This window comes from Ixodes scapularis, unplaced genomic scaffold (assembly GCF_016920785.2).
Source record: "Ixodes scapularis isolate PalLabHiFi unplaced genomic scaffold, ASM1692078v2 PGA_scaffold44__24_contigs__length_19508400, whole genome shotgun sequence".
Lineage (NCBI taxonomy): Eukaryota > Metazoa > Arthropoda > Arachnida > Ixodida > Ixodidae > Ixodes > Ixodes scapularis.
In genome coordinates, this window is record NW_024609873.1 from 11,812,432 (window position 1) to 11,828,054 (window position 15,623).

Here is a 15,623-nt window from a genome sequence, read left to right on the forward strand (position 1 = left end):
AATTAATCGATTAACGTCCCGATTAATAGATTTTTGTTTCAATCGCGATTAAGATTTCTTAACCTGTAATCGGTAAAATTTTAGCGAACCAAACTAAGTAAAAATTAAACGCTTTAACACAGGCCTGGACGAGAACACCTGTAAGAAGGGCAAACATAAGGGGAAATTTTAACATGAATAAATTTATTCATGTTAAAATGCACAGCTTAAGCTGTGCAAGCTGGGGTTGAAATTCCACAAAAGTACAGATGATCACACGAAACTCGGCCACTTCAGTGCCGTACGAGGGTCTATTTAGCACAGCAGGAACTATTGTAAACAATCAAAGAAGGTCGTCTTGCCGGTGAATTTCAACGAACCATTTTGCCTCATGCAACTGAAGTGTGTGTCTGTAATATCTCTGAATTTGCGTGCCTTTAAACTGTTCTTAACTACACATCGAGGTTCATTTACCATAATAATTGTATATTGCTCCATCTATCACATATTGATCAGAATCAAAATGGAAAATATGATTTCGTCTTTTTGCGCGAGACTGAATAATTAATTCATTAAAGAGTGGCGATTAATCTGATTAAAATTTTTAAGCGACGCCCAGCCCCACTGGAGACACACAGGTAAGTATGTGTCAAAAAAAAAATGCGCGCGAAAACTTACGTGAGCTGCAAAAGGGGGTTCTATACAGAATTACTCTGTCTTGTGGGAATGTGTACGCGGAGCAGTCGGGGAATTGCGTGAGCAAAAGGCTGAGTGAACATGCCTTGTCGTTGAGGTCAGCCCCTGATGCAATCCAGCAGTGCGTCGTAATAGGTGTGAACGTATATACCTTATTTCGACAAAACCGTTCTCTTGGTACGAAACAAGAATAGAGGGGAGAGTGAGATAGCGGAAGTCTTTTATTTTATTTCAGATTGTGACGAAGGTGCTTGTGTTAGTGCCCCATCAGTAGCCCTGTAGTAATCGGAGCTATCGCATTTACGCTAATGCGCAGCGTGAAACCGAAAAATGGGATGAGTTGTGAATTGAAGTGAATATGATGTACGTATAGTCGGTTACGCGGTGGCTGTGTTTTTCCCAAGATTAAACCAGTTGTAAGTAGCGCTGTGTGGTGTGCGTCTCTACAACTCGTCTGCCGTTACTTAGCACTTTTATACCCTAAACATAAGGAGCGCGAGATACTAGAGCATTTGGTGTTGAAGGGCATGGGGCTTGGCCCTGCCCTGCTTGAGGGGGTGAAGGATTTGGCCGCGACATTGGGCTTTGCTGGAGGGGATAGAATGACGGAAGAGAAAATGTTTACAGCCACAAGGAGGCGATCAGGGGATTGGTGCAAAAGTATCTAAGGAGAATTAAATGTTGCACAACTGGCCAGCACAACTGAGGAGGGGCGGTACAGGGGATTTAGGAACTCCCTCTCGCAAGGCTCCGGCCCAAAGTCTAAACCCTGTCTCCCAGTGTGTCCGGCGCTGTTTTAACGCCGACAAGGTTTGACCGGAGGAAAATTGGCGACTTCCTCGCCGGGGGGTGGGGGAGTGTGATGCTTTTAGTTTTTTTCCACCATACTCCAACGCTCATCCTAGTGATATCTCACACTGCCTGGTGATAGTTAGGGGGAGAGAAGGGGCTTAGAAGGGCGAGAGGAATCACATATTTTTCTTTTCAGACTTAGGCTAGGTGGCGCAAGCTACCGCTCGTTACAAAGCGTACAGCCAATAACATCCATCCATTCATCGATTTCAGCTCAAAATTGTTTTGAATCCATTAGATTCTTATCATCAAAATGTTCAAGGTAAAGAAGCTCTGAGTGTGCGCCAAATTAAAACCCACATTACCGGTATTCGTTCTGAACGGCATGCAATTTCACCGACACACTGACAATAACAAAAAAAAATTAGTCACATGACGTCGCAGAACCTCACGTCACATGTTGCATTATGGGAAACGTCCCTCCTCCCTCCCTGCTCCTCCTTCTTTTCCTCCTGCCTCCTCCTTCTCGAGAGCTGCGCTTTAATTTCGCGTTACAGAGATTTGTAACCGTCTTTTATTTTTTGACGAAAATAATCCCTGGGGAAGGGTACCAAGAGGGACAAAAGACAAACACAAATCTCCAAACACAGCTAGGTGACTGGTGCGCGACCGAAGAAATCCGCCTGGTCCGGGTATCGAACACTGAACCTCTCCATTAAAGGTGGAGCGCTCTACCAACTGAGCTAACCAGGGGTTAGACGTCGGCAGAGCAAACGGGTTTTATCAGCTGCCACCAGTCTAACACCAACAAAGGTGAAGCTTGCTATGTAAGGTTATAATTATAATGCAATTAAATGCAAAGATGCAAGCGAGCTGGACAAGAATGACGAAAATAATCCCTGGAGAAGGGGAACAAGAGGGACAAAGGACAAACACAGAGCATTTTTTTAGAGCGCAGCTCTTAGGCACCCGTTTCCGGCTTGAGCGGTACGCCGTCGGCGTAACCGCGCGGTGCATAATAGGAAATGTCCCATAATGCAACACGTGACGTGACGTCACGTGACGTCACGTGGCCCTGGTGACGTCACGTGACCGTCGTGAGGTTACGTGAGCCTGGTGACGTCACGTGACACTCCTGAGATCACGTAGCCCTCGTGAGGTCACGTGAGTCTCGTGAGGTCACGTGACGTCATGAGGGTTACGTGACCTGATGAATATCACGTGACGTCAGGAGGGTCACGTGACCTCACGACGGTCACCTGACGTCACGTGACCTCACGTCACGCGTTGCATTATGGGACATTTCCCATAATGTCCGAGAGCAACGCAATGCTAGGATCAGATAGAGCCAATCAAGCAGAGCCGAAAATTCATTCTGCGCTCGTTGTCTTTGTGGGTTTGCGTATATAACCAGCTAAAGAACTCGCGCACAGAAGAAAAGCGCAGGATCGCAGTAAACTGATTTTGCGCGGTTGGTTTTATTCTGGGATAGCAAACGCACGAAGGGGATTAACGCCTCCTGTGCCAATCAATCAGTACTTTGGGTGCTGATTGATTGGCTCCATCGGATCGTAGCTTCGGGTACAGTCGGACTTGAAGTAAAACTGAGTATGCCGAGCGCAAGTTCGTCTGCTTCATGCACAGGGGTTGCGATGATGCCAGAACACGCGGCACTCATTGACTGATTAAAAAAAAAAAGTAGTGCGTAGACCTTGAGGCATCTAGCATTGAGGCCTACCCACTATCCTTCCAATCAAAGCCAATCCGATCTCGGCGTCGTTCTGACGTCACCGCAACCCCTGCGCAAGAAGCAGGCGACCTGCTCTCGGCATGGAGGAGCGTCCGTGAGAAGATCATTTCTGCTACTTTCGCGGTGGCTCCTTAGAGGCGTTTTTCTCGAATAAGTGAAGAATATGCTATACAAGAATGAATCAACGACAAACAGTATGCGGAGGTACGTTAAGGATGCGACCAAGCACGGCGGCTTGGGAGTTTCTGGAGTGGACTAGATGTGAGACGGGAGTAATCTATTTCCCCTTAATTAAACTAAGCGGGATTCGCTATGTGCAACGGGTCCCATTTAATCAATGCGTATTACACGCACTCTTACAGCACCATTGTCAATAAATATATGCGACTTCATCGCGGTCGCGTGGGCCTCCCCCGGCTCCACTAAGTGCTGCGGTCTCACGCGAAGTCGCTCCAACTCATATTTCTAGTCGCGGCAAACACGTTTCCAACGTGTAGGAACGGAAGTCTAGTGGACCTGCGAACCTTACGCGGAGCGCTGAGAAACCTGTCTAAAAGATGCATTAAAGAGGCATCACTGTATCGCGTTATGCGGATCAAAATACCGTAACAAAAGACATATGAAGCAGCTTGCTTATTCAAGATTAAATCTGTTCGTCTCGTCGCAAATCATGCCGGAGGCGAAACTAAAACATACAATAAAAAGAATACGGGGTGCTAAATTTTTTTTGTTTTTTGTCGAGTTCAGAAGCTAGTGGAGCAGGCAAAAAGTCGTGGTTGCTCACTCGTGGAAATTACGACAGTTGTACTTGTTTTTTCTGTGCATCTATAAAGAGCATGGGGTCCTAGTTGCTTGAGAACTTGTTGCTAGTGAATGCATGTCCCCAAGTAGCTCATAAGATTTCCAGTTTCCTACTTTTTGGGTGTTCACAAACATCATTAATGTATAGCTGTAACGCGTGTAGTGTGCAACGCACCCACAGACCCATTCTTCTGCCGCCGATGTAACGCTGGCGACGGGTGGAGTGGCAACTTCAATAACGGCGTCTGCGTTACATTGGCGGCAGAAGAATGCTGGAAAAAGAAAGAAAGACAGAAGATATGCCCCTCCTTAGCGAGGAGCCCCAACGAGCGATTAAAGAAAACGAAAAGAACAACGACAACACACAATTAGGGCGCTAACTCTGGCCATGAGTTTTTTTTTTTTTTTCTTTATTTGTTTCGCGGGTTTGCCGCGTAGGGGGCAGAGATAAAGGCGTGATGCCTGACAAAGCCTCTGCCCCCTAAAGTCCAGCAGCTCAAAGTAGTTACATAATAACAGATTCTACAAAACATCATACAGTTAAAATAAAACAAGCGAAACAAGTCAAAGAAACAAGAAGAATAGACACTATATTCATTTCCTAAAAAAACTCTATAAACGAGTGTTGGTCGTAAGAAACCAAAAACAGTAACAACAAACAGTAACAACAAAAAACTAGAATGCAATATTGTGCTCCTCCGACATATCAGCATCACAAGCAAGTTCTCATGAAGGAATACAATGAAAACAAATCTTTGAAATTAGCTATATCTAGTGATTGTATTCTTGGTGAAATACACTATCCAAATGAGAATGCGATTTCACTGCCAACCAGGAAACTTCTACAATCCCTTTTAAAACCAGGTAACGTGTTGTTAAAGTTAATGTTGAAGTCCGTTCTATTTAGAGTTTTAGTTGTTTGAAAAATGAAAGTTTGTTGACCATAGTTGGTTCTTATGGCCGGCATCCTTCGCTTCGGATTTCTAATCGGATATGCACTAAGGCTGTTCGCTGGTGTGGTGTAAAGTCGATTTTTATGTATCCACAGTAAAAGTTTGAAGTAATATATTTGATCTGCCTTAAGAATATTATATTTGATGAAGAGTGGTTGTGTTCTTAAATTTCTGGCATCCCCTTTATAATTTTCACACATTCGTAAGATTTTTTTTTTTTTTTGCAAAAGGATAATTTTATTACAATTCGCCGCCGTCGTCGTTCCCCAGACCAGAATACCATAACAAATTTTGGAGTAGAATAAGGAATAATACAATGTGTGTTTTAACCAGGTCGGTATCAAATTTTGTATTCTATAAATGCATCCTGTTACCCGGGATAAATCAGCCTTTAGTTTGTTTACATGGCAATTCCATGATAGATCCTCAGCAAACCAGACGCCCAAAAATTTTTGTTCTGCTACCTGCTCCAATGTTGTGCCTTCGTATATTACTTTAATGGAACTATAGTCTTGCTTATTTGCTGGTTTAAAAATAATATACTTAGTTTTTTTTTGTATTTAATTGTAGACGATTTATTTGCAACCACATTGATAATTTTGAAATATATTCATTAGCCAACTTCTCGACGCACTTTTTCGTCGCACCAGCAAAGAATATATTTGTGTCGTCGGCATACATTATTAGTTCAGGGGAACCTGGTATTGTCGTAATGTCATTAATGTACACGAGAAATAACAGAGGGCCTAAAATAGAGCCTTGAGGAACACCATGTCGTATTTTCAATTTATTAGATGAATGGTCATTTATAGATACATATTGATAACGATCTGAAAGATACATTTTTATTAGTCTTAGTGCAACTCCTCGTACACCGCAGATTTCAAGTTTTTTCAATAGAATATTGTGCTGCACAGTATCAAACGCTTTTTGTAAGTCCAAAAAACTCTAAGAGTCAATAATTTGTTTTCAATATTTTCAACAATTTTATCCTTTATATCAATTAGTGCTTGTTCCGCAGACCTATTTTTCTGAAAACCGTATTGAGCCTGCGTTATTGTTTGGTGCTTCTGAAAAAAAAACTCGTTAGCCTGTCATTGATAATGCGCTCAAAAATCTTTGAAAATACTGGAAGAACCGAGATCGGCCTATAATTATTAATATTTTCCTCTCCTCCTCCCTTATACACAGGAATTACTTTGGCTATTTTTAATTCTTCGGGGAAATCACCAGACTTTTGCATCATATTTATTATATGGGACAAAATGGGATTGATAATGCACGCGGTCTGTTTTATAGGTAAAGATTTTATTCCATCATCTCCAGCGGCCACATCATTTTTTAAGTTTCGAATTATTCTTTGCACTTCATTTGACGTAGTTGGAATTAGCATGATAGACTGCATCTGATTCATCGTGGACACACTGTTATTTGTGCTGACACTATTCCCCATGTACGTGCCTACGTCAATAAAATGCCGATTCATTTCGTCTGCTAGTTCTTTTCCAGATACATTTCTATTGTCTATTAATATTTCCTTCAAGCTATATCGTGTTGACCTTCTATTGGTTAAATCATTTACGGTGTCCCATACTTTTCGACTATCATTGTGATGATGCAGAAACTTATCTTGATAATAATCGCACTTCGCGCTCTTCAGATCGATGTTCAGTTTGTTTCGAAACCTTTTGAATTCAGTTAAAAGAGAGAGATCCCGACTTATGATGAAAGCATGATACTTGCGGTTTTTTTCTTTTATTCTTTCATACAGGCCGCCAGATACCCACGGTTTTCTTATTTTCTTCCTTCTTTTTATCTCTCTCAGGGGAAATGCAGCATCATAATTCTGCCTAAATTTGGTCTCAAAAATTTTATGGGCACGGTCCGTTTCACGTTCTTCGTAGACGTCATCCCAACTTTCTTCTTCTATAAGGCAGCGAAAAGTTTGCAGTGAGCCGTCATTTATTGGGCGGTGCCAAAACGTTTGTTTTTCGTTGTTGTGCTCCCCAGTTAAATAAGACCCAAAGCAGAAGATGGGAAAATGGTCCCTAAGGTCGTATAATATAGCGCCAGCTGTAATATGACCACTATCTAGGTTTGTAATGCAGACGTCAAGAGATGTAGCAGTGTCTGTAGTCACCCTGGTTGGCAGTGTTATCACATTGTCACAGGCATACTGATGGATGATGTCGCGCAATTCTCTCGCATGACGGTCACCTGAAAGCGTGTCTATGTTCACATCTCCGAGAATAATGAATGACAGAGATAACGACCCGAGGATGCATAGTGCGTTTTCAAGAAATTGCATGAATTCAAACATATTGCCGGAGGGTGGTCTGTACAAGGCAGCAACTACAGTATTAGATGTTCTAATGAATAAGCTTTCGACATTTTCATCCATTCTTGTTAGGTCATTCAGAACTTGAGACTGTAGGTTATTTTTTAGATAAATAGCTATACCACCGCCCCTCTTTTCACCTCTGCTCAGATGTTCGCATTTATAACCCTGCAGGTACGGTGGTGTGTCTTCTTTAGATAACCAGGTTTCAGTGAGTACTATGGCTTCAAATTTCGCACTCAATGAGTGTAAAAATATTTCGAGGTCATCTACCTTATTTTTTATGCTTCTTGTATTTAAGTGTATAGATTTAAACTGTCCTTCACCTTTTCCATATTTTTTATTAAATGCCTGAGAATCGTAATAGTTACCATCAGGTTTAGTGTCCTCCATTAGAAATGCTTTGCGTGTATGGTCCAATGAACTTGAGCAGACTTGCTGCTAGACTTTCTAGCTTTCCTCGCGCGTCTCACGTGTGATGAGGTTCACGGGTGCGTGCTCGAGATGGGCTGGCTTTAGACGCTCGAGAGCGATGGTGTCTCGTCGTCCATTGATCTGTGCAACGAAGCCACTTGGCTTCTTTTCCAGAACCGGGAACGGTCCCATATAGTGTGGTTGGAGCGGTTTCCGTCTGGCTGTTTGGCGCACGAACACATGCGTTGCACTGTACAAGTCCTGAGAGACGTAATGAGTCTTGGCAGATACCGCGCGCGTAGGAACTGGTCGTAGGTCTGCAAAAACCTCCTTCAGCTTTGTGGCGTAGTCTTCTGGCCTCGTGTTTGGAGACGGGTCGACCTCGAAAACGTCCGATGATAATCGGAGGGTCGTCCCATAGACGAGTTCAGAGGTTGCACAGCCGAGGTCCTGCTTCAACGCCGTTCGAACTCCGAGTAAGACGAGTGGAAGCTGTTGTACCCATTCCTTGGATTTCGCGTGGGCCATGAGCGCGGACTTGAGGTGTCGATGGAAACGTTCCACCAGGCCGTTAGACTGCTGATGGTATGCAGTTGTCCGAGATCTCGTCATGCCTAGGATTCGGGACAACTCGGTGAACAAGTTGGATTCGAATTGACGCCCTCTGTCGGTGACGATTTCAGATGGGCATCCGAAGCGCGCCACCCAGGACGAGACGAATGACTCGGCGACGGTGGCTGCAGTCATGTCGGGCAATGGTGTAGCTTCCGGCCACCTTGTGAAGCGGTCGATACAGGTCAGGATGTATCGTTGCCCTTGAGATGTCGGAAGGGGCCCGACCAGGTCGATGTGAACCTTGCCGAAACGGGCATCTGGTGGCAGGAAGCTCGTGGATGAAGGCACGGAATGACGGTGAACCTTGGCTCGTTGACATGCCAAGCAGGTCCGCACCCAGTCACGCACGTCGGACTTCAGCCGAGGCCAAACGTAGCGATTGGCCACTAGCTTCTGTGTTGCCTTCACGCCGGGATGCGACAACGAATGAATGGCATCAAAAAGCGGCCTTCGTAGCGCCATCGGAACGAATGGGCGATGCGTTCCTGTGGACGTGTCGCAGACGATGGCGATGCCTCCTGGGAACTCAACATCCTCTAGCTGGAGAGAGTTGTTTGATGTGCGGAGCTGCTGTAGCTCCTCGTCGGATGCCTTATGACGAGCCAGCAACGTGATGTCGAGTTGCGGAGCAGGCGAAGGTACGGCGTCAATTCGGCTCAGTACATCAGCGGGGACGTTTGATTTCCCTTTGATATGCCGGATGTCCGTCGTAAACTCCGACAAGAAGGCCAGCTGGCGGATCTCTCGATGGGTATAGACAGAGCTTGAGTCGCGGATGGCGTAGGCGAGTGGTTTATGGTCCGTCCAGATGACGAAGGGGAGACCTTCGACAAAGTGTCGAAAGTGCCTACGGCCAAGTACGCTGCGAGCAGTTCTCTTCCAAAGAAGCTGTAGCGGGTCTGGGCGGGCTTTAACTTCTTGGAAAAGAAAGCTAGGGGCTGCCATTCACCGTCCACCTGTTGTTGTAGGACCGCCCCAACAGCCGTAGCTGAAGCATCTGTCATGATCGAGGTTCTGGCATCGTGTTGTGGATGTCGTAGAAGTACAGCGTCTGCAAGTACAGTCTTTACTTCGCAGAAGGCTTGCTCCGCGTCTTCACTCCAAGGCAGGTTGATAGTGGCACGTGCAGTCTTGGCTAGTAGAAAATCAAGAGGCTGGAGTAGCCTCGCGCAGTTCGGAATGAACCGACGGTAAAAATTTACCAGGCCGAGGAACTGGCGAAGCTTTGTGATCGAGCTAGGTCTTGGAAAGTCCCTGATCACTTGCACTTTCGACGGCAAAGGTCTGATGCCGTGTCGGTCCAGTCGATGTCCCAGAAACTCGAGTTCTGATCTCCCAAACTCACTTTTTGCGGCGTTGATGATGATGCCGGGGTCTGAGAGTCTCTGGAAAAGAGGACGGAGGTGATTGGTGTGCTCCTTCGTTGTCGAGCTAGCGACCAACAAGTCGTCAACGTAGGCAAATACGAAGGGAAGCCCGCGCGTGACAGCGTCGATGAATCTCTGGAATGTTTGAGCCGCATTACTGAGGCCAAAGGGCATGCGGAGAAACTCAAACAGACCAAACGGAGTTGTAATAGCTGTCTTTATGATATCTTCGTCAGCGACGGGGATCTGGTGGTACGCGCGGGTAAGGTCAACTTTCGAAAAAATGGTCGCGCCTTGGAGGTTGACAGTAAAGTCCTGAATGTTTGGGAGGGGGTATCTATCGGGCACTGTGCTCTTGTTCAGTGCGCGATAGTCGCCACACGGTCTCCAATCTCCGTTCTTCTTGGACACCATGTGTAAGGGAGATGCCCAGCTTCTTGACGAAGGTCGGATAATTCCAAGCTCGAGCATGTGCTCAAATTCTTCGCGAGCGATGCGGAGTTTCTCTGGAGCCAGACGACGGGGTCGGAAGTGAACCGGTGCGCCCGTTGTTTCGATGTGATGGTGGACATCGTGCGAAACCGGTCTGGTTCAGTCAGGAGCTGGCGTGAGGCTTGGAAAATCCTGGAGAGGAGGTCGGAATGGCCCGTCGATGTTAGAGCAGACTGACGCGAATCCTGCGGTGTCAGTTGTTGAGACGCCTTGCACGGAGAGTCGCGTTGTAGAGTCGAGCAGACGTCTTTCCTTGACGTCTACAAGGAGGCTGTGGTGTTGTAGGAAGTCAGCGCCGATGATCGCGTTGCCTACGTCTGCGACTAGGAATACCCATCGGTAGACTCGTCTGAGGCCAAGATCTATGGTGATGGACCGTTCCTTGTAGACGGGGATCGACGAGTTGTTCATCACGTCCGGGTCACCAAATATGTGGGGGGCCGCGAGGCCCTGCCACGTTATTTAAAGTGAGGACATAGAACGAGACAAGCGAACGACGTGTCTGCCTGTGATGGCGGCTTCAGAGCATTCTCTTGCACGCGCTCTCCGAGGCGCGTGCGCGTGCTGCGCCTTAAGCCATCTCTTTTATTTTCATGAGAAGAATGGATCTGTGGGTGCGTTGCACCCTACACGCGGACAGGATTTTAACCCTGGAACAATATGATTTTCATCGTTAAAGGTACTCATTGTTTTAGTGAGTACAGTCGTAGTGCCGAAATAAAGCAATGGTGCCGTGAACTATCGCATGTAGGGGTCACAGACTCATTCCACAATGCGAGCCAGATTGCCCAGGCCGGAGACCAACGTAGAGCCGGGTGTAGTCGAAAGGTTTCTGGGGCAAAGAAAAGCAGTGTAGGTGTTTCACGTTGCAGACCAGACCAGCCTTTCGGCGGCGCGCAAGAGTTTGCATTTCCCGAATTTCAATTTCGAATATAATACGGAGAAAAACTGAGGACAAGGCAAAGATGAGAACACCTGGGAACGTCATAGAGCCAAACCGCAGGATTGCAAGAATTAGGGGGTACCCGGAAATGATATCTGCCGCTATCTACATTTAATCAGAGCGTACGAGAGGATCGTCTGGTCCTCACCCAGCGTCAAGCGTACGAACGCGCTCGAACAGTGAGTTGAGACAAAAGCAGCTCACCTTTTCGTCCACTCACTATCCTTCCAATAAGAGCTCCACACTCTGACATACACACGCGCTCAAATTTTGTCCTCCACCTCAGTTGATCTTTGTATCATTCATGAGAACCATCTTGGTTCCGCCATTTCGAACAAGGGGCAAACACGTCATGAAATGAAACTGAAATCGTAGTCAGGAAAAGAAACATTTCTTAACACCCTTTCGTGATTCGAGCTTCAAACTCCTAAATAGTTCAAAAAAGCAAGTCGTACCACACCAAACTCTTAAGGCTCGTTCACACATTATTGCATCGACTACGTTGCGCTGCGTTGCGTCGCGCTGCACAGCCCCTCCCCATTGGCTCGTCTAAAGGGTCGCCATAGAAGCAGCTCAACGAAATCAATCTTAATGCAATCAAACGCAGCCAAACGCAAATGTCTGAACCAGGTTTTCCTGTGCGATTGACCTCTTACGATTCCCCTTTAGTGTTTGCATGAGTCACTTTAGCCAATATTTTCCTAGGAATGGTAAGGATGTCGTGCCTTTATTAAGATCACCCAGTAAGGATTAGTGATATAGCAATATGGTTGGTGGCTTTCGGGAGCGAATTTAAACTTATCCATGACATATATAAAGACGGGGATGCTTAAATCGGCATAGCTGTGTGTGGGTCACAAAGCAAGCTTCTATAACCAGATAAGGCATATTCTTATTCAAGCTATAGAACAGGCGATCTAACTAAAGTTAACCATTATGCAGCATAATCAAAGCACACAAAAACCTGTAACCCAACAAAAAAGTCAAACATTTATTTGAAATCAACCATTTGCACACAACTTTTCACCGCAACATTTAAATATATAACACGTTCGGTGACAACTTTTCAACAGCAAGATGACATACTAAGCATCAAGGCATTGCAGAAGAAAGCCCCGTAACCATGCTGCATGAGAAAATCCAACAGTTGCTCTTATTGACGGTGTCAACAGTTATACTGCAACCACAAACGCCACAGCCACAATATATAAAACGTGTTTTATACCAAACATCACACCTAAAAGAGTTTTCACATATTGGGTACATATAGTTGGCAAAAAAAGAAAACTCATCTACGCGTCACTCGTATCTATAGAAACTTTTTTGCGTATTAAAGAAAATGTATACGTAAACACTTTTATGGATAATCCAGTTAAAGCCATATTTCCAGAGCATCACAACCTGAATTAAGAAAACAAGTGTCGTTTTGAGTGGGAGGAGTTTTCGGATAAAACATCAAGTGAATAAAACATGCGCCACCCTTAATACATTTCTAACAAGTACCCCTTGAATCTACAGACAAATATACCCTTTTCAAAACCCCATCAAGCATCATTAGAGGTCATTATTTTTTTTGGCAGGCAACGTTTGATTGCAAATCTGTCTACACCGAACGCTGACTCCATATTCGTTTTTAATACATGCTTAGTCGTGTTCGCACCGAAAAATGATGCATCTATTGTGTCCACTCAGATAATTATAATGCAGCTACTAGACTACACGCACATATAAAAAGGGTATATTCATCTCAGCGTGATGCTCTATATTTCGTAACAAAATATTTGAAACAATCATTATTCCACAAGGTTGTACAACTTAAAAAAGAACACGAAATCAAAATTCACGTTGCAAAAAATGTCTCATTCGTATTACTCGAAAACAAGCTTTAGGATAAATGTATAGACACTCAATCCGCCCCTTCTCTTATTGAAACTCTAACTGTCCTGTATTTGGTGATTAGTTAGACTTTCTTAAGCTTTGTGTCCTTGTTTACTGCGTTCGCTTTGGTAAATGCCCCTTAATAGCGCAAACAACCGACTCAGGATTGGTAAAGATGTGTACTCAATGGATCGTCGCTCCGGTTTATATGCAACTAAAAGTTAATGCTTCGAATTTTTCCCCATGTTTTTTAAGCTCCTATTAAAAACATTTTCAAATACTAACTTCTTTTATTCCATTCCCCCGTTCCGAGCTGGAATATAGAAATCATATCACTTAAAAAGAAATATTTTATTAAATGAATGCCTAGCCAAATACTTAGATGTGTTTTTACGTCACATAGAATGTTTTGCTCAGAACAGAAATACAATCCAATTCGTCTTTAATACAAGACTTATCGTAGCTTTCCTCGACCTTCGACCCGACGAGAAACCCTTTTAGTCGTACCTGCTATTCGTATCCTGTGTCGTGACGGTTGTTTGTCAATCACCCCCACGCGTTTTTCGCAACTACTGCAGATCAGACGAAACGCAGCTGCTTCGCCAATGAACACCAGAATCAACAAGGACACACCAACGAGCCAAGCAAGAAAAAAGGGTCGCATGTCGCTGAGATTCAGAACCAGTTTGTCTGCGTTACGCACGCCGAAGAACCGGCGTGTCGCTGCACTACCATCGTAAAAAATATGTTCTTTTGTACTTCGTGAATGCATATTTCCTTTAGTACAGGCCAGCCTTTACCGCGCGACTCAATGTCGCATCGATGTCTTGGCGGTAGACTGAAGATTCCCTCATTTCTGCCCTACGGGGTACGAGACCGCGGTGTTTTCGGTTTCGACGTAGCCTTTATCATAAAGCTCTTGTCTCAAATCCTCGCCGGTACCCGTTCGAAAGTCGAGGGTAAAGAAGGTGTCCTTTCCGTCAGCGGCGAATTTGATCTGTCGATACTTCTCTGAATTCAAATTCCAAACATGAAAGCATTCACTTCCTTTCTTGACGGAACTTCCGTGTTCGGAGATCCATGCTGTTGACCCCTGCCTATAATATTGGGTAGGTATTTCATGGATACAAATCCGATGACCTCTGATAAGAAGGTCCTGAAATTAAACAAACTGCGCGCGACCTCTCCGTCGAGCAGAAGATTGTTTAAAAGCGACGTGATACGGCCCTTGAAAACAGTCGACATCACGACAAACATCAAGGCCATTACGCCGTACAGAACCCGATACGTTTGCGTGTTCAGCAAACGGCTGCGATGTTGAACGCTTTGTTGAAGGAATGCCGCCACCATCAGAAATATGACTACTAATGCATCGGCCTTCGGCCTTAGCGTAACCTTCGCAATGAAGCCATAGGTTAAGACCAGTAACCGACAAGAAGCAATAAGTCTTATTCATACCTCCTTCAAAAATGGCAAGATAAATATTGTGTCCTTGGGAACCGGATTTAGCTTGCGAACTTAAAAGGAATAACCAGCCGATCCGAAATGATGGAGAGCAATAAAGACGTCTGACAAATCCCTATCTCAGCGATTGTTTAGACTACTTACAAACTAGCTCAGATACATATCATCAATGGTAATGTAACGTCCTTGGCTGACTGAAGCTTTGCGGTACATCAAGAGCATTCTGGTAACGTTGATGCTTGTTTGGTTGCAGTTGTTAGGGTTGACACATTAAAAATATATAAAGCTCCCGTTGCGCGTTCTCCGCTGTTTTGACAACAGATCACTCGTGAGAGTTAGATGTTTGGCGACATTTCTTTCGAACTCGCTCGTCAAAAAAATAGTGCCGTTCTAGAAATCTATTACGTATCTACCGCTGGCTCTACCGTAAGGGGGCAGAAATGGTACATTAAGAACCGATGAATAATAATCTAGACAATGACTGGCGTTTTCCACTACGAGGAAAACAGTCATCAGGTAATTTGTCCCGATGATACGCAATAGGTTATTTAATTCATGATTAAAAATTAAAACTGCACAGGGACACGGACAAGAAAAAGAAGGTAGACGAACAAGGCGCTGACTTACAACTAAAGTTTAAACATGATTGTAAACCTGAGACTGGGGCAGAAAAGAGAACACAACAGAAGGTAGAAAAAGAGGAGGCAACTTCTCAAACTCAGTTGCAAAGTTTATTTCTACACGCCTTATATACCACAACTCAAACGCCGTCTCTACAAAAAAAAAAAGACAATTTCTTCTCATATTTTTGTTTTTGTAGAGACGGCGTTGCAGTTGTGGTATATAAGGCGTGTGCGAAATACAATTTGCAAGTGAGTTTGAGACGTTGCCTCCTCTTTTACTACCTTCTGTTGTGTTCTCTTTTCTGCCCCAGTCTCAGGTTTACAATCATGTTCAACTTACACCAGCTCGCCTGCACTCTGACTATTTTTTTAACTAAAGTTTATTCGTGCTAGCATGAAGTATACATACATAACGTCTTGACACATAAATAAATATAAAAACAATGTAATGGACGTTACGTGCTCCTTAGCCACCGTTATGCGCTGTCACTGTGTGTCAAGAAAGCCACATTCTTTTT

The 15,623-nt window shown here is 44.6% G+C and overlaps 1 protein-coding gene and 1 non-coding gene across 2 annotated transcripts in view; both read right to left on the reverse strand.

Annotated features, from left to right (window-relative positions):
• LOC8052370 (calcitonin gene-related peptide type 1 receptor) overlaps positions 1–15,623 on the reverse strand; it is a 234,410-nt gene that overhangs the window by 25,455 nt on the left and 193,332 nt on the right. The window lies entirely within an intron of this gene.
• On the reverse strand, positions 2,148–2,220 carry Trnak-uuu. The gene has a single exon. It is a non-coding gene; the product is annotated as a tRNA-Lys (tRNA).